The sequence below is a fragment of the Phoenix dactylifera genome, unplaced genomic scaffold, assembly GCF_009389715.1.
Source record: "Phoenix dactylifera cultivar Barhee BC4 unplaced genomic scaffold, palm_55x_up_171113_PBpolish2nd_filt_p 000291F, whole genome shotgun sequence".
NCBI lineage: Eukaryota > Viridiplantae > Streptophyta > Magnoliopsida > Arecales > Arecaceae > Phoenix > Phoenix dactylifera.
Window position 1 is genome coordinate 174449 of NW_024067771.1, and position 5944 is coordinate 180392.

Here is a 5944-nt window from a genome sequence, read left to right on the forward strand (position 1 = left end):
TAGTCTGCATCAAACTCTGATATCTGAGTAATCCACCGTCTGATTGCACTCAAATTTCGTCGGCTGCTGTAGGACACATGTTTCTTTCATCTGAACGGTCTGATTGATATTATGATACTTTTATGACCATTAAATTAATATAAACTTTGCTGCTGTCTGCTTTGAATTTTCTGTGTTTAATTTTTTTTTTTGTTTAGAATCAGAATTTTATTATCATCATATCTCATTAACCCTTGTTGCTACTTGAAAATTGATAAGAACTTTAAGAAAAGATCAAGGGTAATCATTAAAAAATAAATAAATAAATAAAAAAACAAAAAAAACAAACAAATAAATAAACTCTGAAATTTTGTATGCTAGGTTGGAATAGGGACAACACTGGACGTCTGAGTCGACAACCTTTTGACAATTCCTTAGGACACATCCTTGAAATTCCTTCGCAGTATCTCACACCTTGTGAGATGGCAAATTTTCCTGATGATGTAGGAAGTCACCATGGTGATGAAGGTAGACCCCCAGTTATGACACTTCGACAATACTTACATCCCACTAGGACTAGTCAACCTTCATGCATGATTATTCCTGAAAATGTAGGACACTTTGAAATCAAACCAGGAGTTATTCAATTGCTGCCCAAGTATCATGGAATGGAATCTGAGAACCCTTATCTTCACCTTAAGGATTTTGAGGAAATTAGCATCACATTTAGAGTGCCAAATGTATCGGAAGATGTCCTTAAATTGACCTTGTTTCCTTTTTCCTTAAAGGATAAAGCCAAAACATGGCTGAACTCCTTGAGACCTAGATCGCTAGGAACATGGCAGGATATGCAAAGAGAATTCTTGAAAAAATTCTTTCCCGTACAAAGGACTAACTTTTTGAAAAGACACATTAGTAACTTCCAACAAAAAGACCATGAAACATTTTATGAATGCTGGGAGAGATTTAAAGATTTGCTTCTCTCTTGTCCTCATCATGGGTTTGAAACATGGAGAACCATTAGTTTCTTTTACGAAGGGTTGTCCCCACAGTTGAAACAATTTATAGAGACTATGTGCAATGGTTTATTTCTGGAAAAGCAACCCGATGAGGCATGGGACTATTTAGACTCTCTCGCAGAGACTGCACAATTATGGGATACAGGGGATAGAGTGAATAAACCCTTGCCTAAGACTACTAGCATTCCACACGGGGGCCTTTACAACCTTAATACTCAGGATGATATTCAAGCTAAAATGGCAGCCCTTACTAGGAAGGTAGAGAAAATTGAACTTAGAAGGATTGAACCCGTCAAGACCGTAGAGCATAACAACGAGTGTTGTAGGATTTGCGAGATGCCTGGCCATCTCATCACTGATTGCCCCATAATACCCGCATTCAAGGAAATCTTGCACGATCAGGCCAATGTTATGAATACCTATCAAAAATCTTTCAATAATCCTTTTTCGGGTACTTACAACCCTGGATGGAAGAACCATCCAAATTTCAGGTGGAGGAATGACCAACCTCAACAAGTATATAACCCAACTCCTCCACCACCGCAACCTCATTATTTAGCACTTATCACACCCCCCAACCTACATTTTGCTAGTCCTCGAGCAAAAAATAAAAACTAACTCACTTTCGCAGGAATCGCGATTGCATTTACCGTATGCAATAAGGCTTTAAACCCCTAGGTGGCCCTAGTGGACGAGTTTTGTCTCGTGAGGGTTTCCGGCTCAGATACCCACAAACTGCTGTCGAAAGAATTTATTTTATTATTTTATAAAATCTAATTTCAAATGCATAAGTGCTAAAAATTTCAAAAGCACACAAAGTTTTAATTACTAAGTCAGCCCAAATCCTAAATCAGTATGCAATTTAAGTTGAAGTCATTAAGTTTCTGTTAGAGAGTTGTAAGGCTAATTTATACTTGGGTGCTCGGTGATGTCTGGACCATACACAAGCTAAGGCTTTAGATTCTCCAAAATACTGCTAAAACTAGTAGTTTCCAAGAATTGGTCAGATAAGACCTAATCACTGATTCAAAACCATCCTACCTTGCAGGATTTCGAGAGTTGTGGATGTTTACTTTAATACCTCATGGGCTTTATCTGTAATATTCCAGTTTACTCGAATTTTTACAACGACGGCTTTCACACTATCGTCTTTTTCAAGGTCAATATTATTTTCTCTTTTTCTCTATTTTTTTATTTTTTTTTTTTTATTATTTTTTTATTATATTTTTTATTTTATATTTATTACGCACTTTTACTCTTGTAATGATTCCTCCATGTAACGAGCATTCAGTCAACACTCCCACACCAGATGGCATAAGGTGTTAGGCATCAAGACTCCCCTACGTACCTATGCTCGGGTTCCTCATTACAAGCCCGCTGACCTTTGACGATAGGTAACCCTTTTCGATGTACCTGACTAAATTCACTTTTTTTTTTTAACAATAAATATGGGATAATAGTGAATTAGATAGGAATGATTCATCAGGACTCAAGGTTGCTACTAGACTTAGCAACATAATGTTGAACCTAATCCTTAGAAGTGCAGGCCATGTGTGTTGTGAAATTCTAAAGTAAAAATTATCTTACAACTCACTAAAAGAACTTTTAATAAAAAGAACTCAAATTGACTTACTCCTGACTAGTTATTGGGCTTTTTAGATTTTATATACTTTGTGTGATTATCATTTCAGCACTAAGGCATAGAAATTAGGTTTTTTTTATCTATTTTTTTTTTGAAATTCATTTTTTTTTGAAATTCACTTAAAAATGTGAAAATGCGAAAAATTCCTTCAAAAATTCAAATCCTATTACCCCCCAACCTAGATCAGACATTGTCCTCAATATTTTTTTTTTGAATATTATATTATTATTTTTTTTTAAATTTTTTTTAAAATATTTTATTATTATTATTATTATTATTATTATTTTTTACGAAAATATGATGCATATGGAGGATAGAAGCATTGTACCTTAGTTACATCAGTAATATGAGGACTTCTGAAAAAAAAATAACAAGAAAATGTGCAAAAATAATCTATGGAAATTGGGTTGCCTCCCAACAAGCGCTAAGTTTAACGTCTTCAGCCAGACGCAGTGCATCCTTATCAAATCATACCGGGTTCATGCGGGGTTCTCCAAGGAAGAAAATTTGTGGAAGACTGATTGTTGGGCAAAAAGTTATACTCTTCTGATCAGTCAAGTCATGCATGCACTAAAAGAAAAACACGTCAAATCCTTGTATTTGCCCTAAAATCACTAGACAGCTCCTAACTAATTTGAAGAGGGCACCTAAGCCTCCAATCCGGTCTAATGAACTTAATTGACCAGGTAAGCTCCCAGGTAAGTGGGGGGGTCACGATGCGTTGCAAAGGTCCCACTTAAAAACCACTTGCCTCGAACAGATGAACTGTCTCCCTTAAAGGGACAAAGCTTGCCTAGACATCAACTAAGCCACAGAGCGAAATTGGTGCAACTTTCGGTGATCTTCATCCTATTGAGCTCTAATGTCCCTAGGGGCCAACGTCTAATTAATTTTAATTAGGGTGATAGCTATGTGAGAATTGATTCACCTACTTTGGGCAAGAATCTGGTGATGAAATCCAGTTCTTATCTTGTTGGGGTGATTGCCCTTACTATGTGCGGATTAATTGGTGTATGTGTATCAAGCATGCATTCACACTTTTGCTAAAATTAAAATCAAACAATCACCACAAAAGGGAATTAATTTAAAAAAGAAAGGTTTAGAGGTTACCAAAGAAAATTTTTCCAGCAATTTTTAAAGCAAACCTTTACAGCATTCCTTTTCCAAGAGTTCCCTTTTTGATCGCCCCGGATTTTCTTTTCGATTCCTGATCAAATAATACCAAAATAAAAATCACGAATTTGTAAGAAAGAAGAAAGGGGATAATTAAAGTAACAAAAATAGAAAATATTTGTATTTTATTTTAGAGATATATATAAAAGTTTTTTTTTAATATATGAAAAGAAAAACAACTATACTAACAATCCCCGGCAACGGCGCCAAAAATTGATAGTCAACTTTAAAGACCACGCAATAGCACGTATCTAGTAGGATAGTGATTACGGGTATCGATCCACAGGGATTGGGGTATAGTTGTTTTTTCTTTAAAAATAAAAATATTTGAAAAAGGATGAATTTGTGAAACTAAACAATTTAATAAAAGAAAATGCAATTAAAGGGATATCAGTTTAGGAGATCCTAGGGCATGGAATTCACCACTAACATCGGAACAATGATTAATTATATTTTATTTCGTTCTTGGATTAACATGCAAATTAGCTACAAGCCTAATAAGCATTTAAATAAAAATTCACAAAAGTAATTTGGGCATAATCCATCTTCAGTTGGCATGAAATGTCTACCCTAATCTAAGGTGGTAGCACACTGCATCTTCCTTAAGCATGGACTATCTTATATTTACTTAGTGATCATGAAGAATAGTTGTACGAACATCATACTTAAAATCACAGAAATTAAATATGATTCAAAAGAAGATATTCATTATAAACAATAAGTTCATACAACCCCAAGAATATAAAATAAAATATAAAATCCGTGTCCCTTTGTTAGGGTTGCATCCGGCCCTAGAGAGGAGATCAAGCTTCCATGGAGTTGTGGGTGACAGCAGCAGTGGCACAGCAGCGGGACTTCATAATGATTGGCTTTCCCTTTTTCCTCCCGTCAGCTTCCTCTCAGCACCTCGTCATCTCTTCCTCTGGAAAGTCATTCCCAAAGTACTCAAGAAACTCTTCTCCCTCCTGGAATCTCTGTGGGAACTTGGCCTGTGAAGAGCTTGGGACCAGCCGGCTCCCTCCTTCCGAATAGAAGTTGATGGGAGCAGCCCCCCCCCCCCCCCCCCCCCCCCCCCCCCCCCCGTGGGGAAGGAGGAATAGCCTTCTCGGTTCACGCCTGGGCCTTTTATAGGCTGCGTTTCTCCCCCTCTCTCCCCTGTTTCAAGCTGAGATAAAGATGGATCAACGGCAGCGGGATAAGGCTGAAAGATTCTTGCTTGATCTCCGGACGTGCTATGGATAACGTGGGAAGAATCCGTCGCGTGTGGAAGCTGGATGATGGAACGACATCATGGATGAAACAGTTGGGAGCGAGCTGGGCGATGGGAAGATGAACACGAAATGAGATGAGCGGAGGAAAAAACGACTGGGTGGTTGTTCGGTTTGGATTTGTGAGAGGAAATCTCAGATACAAGTTGATCTGGAACGAGAGGAAGTTCGGGAAGCTTGGGACGTTGGGAGTAATCCGGAACAGGGGATTTGAATTTATCCCGTGGAGATGGAACCAATCCGAACGGGATGAAGAGGAGATCACATGTGGCTCTGTTTTTTTTTTGGGATAAGGTTGCAGCTGGAATAGGGGAGTTGGAACGGCTACGAGGAAGCGTGGGAATCCGGCTGAGATGCTTGATTCGGCTGAGAAGGATAAGGATGAATGCGGAGCTGATGCTGGGATGAATCCGGATATAGTGGATAAGCTGATACTCTGTTTCGAAAGGAGAAAAGATCGGAAGCTGGCTGGGTGTGATCGAGATGAAGGGAAGATGTGAAATGCTGGTCCGTGAAGCTTGGGAAGGACGTGGAGTAGTTGGATTCAGAAGTTGGGAGGAAGGGCTGATCTGTGGGATATTAGAAGGATAGATTCAGCTGGATACGAACGATCTTGGGATGCTGGGATCTAGCGGAAGAAGCCGGGTTTTTCTTTGAATTCATCCCGGATCATGCGGGAGGTCTTGTTGTGGGACACGGGAACTGAGAAACTTGGATGCCGTGAATGCAGGGGAGCTGGGAAGATGTTGTTCCGAAGATGGGATAGGATGCAAGCTGGTTCGCATATGCATGGGCTGCCAAGGACGTTGAGAAGATCCTGGTTCTGTTCCAAAGTAGGGGGATAAGGGAGGCTTTGAATTTGA

The 5944-nt window shown here is 38.8% G+C and overlaps 1 pseudogene; it reads right to left on the reverse strand.

The window, feature by feature from the left end:
• Window positions 1–884: 884 nt before the first annotated feature.
• On the reverse strand, window positions 885–982 carry LOC120105458 (annotated as a pseudogene).
• Between the last annotated feature and the right edge of the window lie 4962 nt (window positions 983–5944).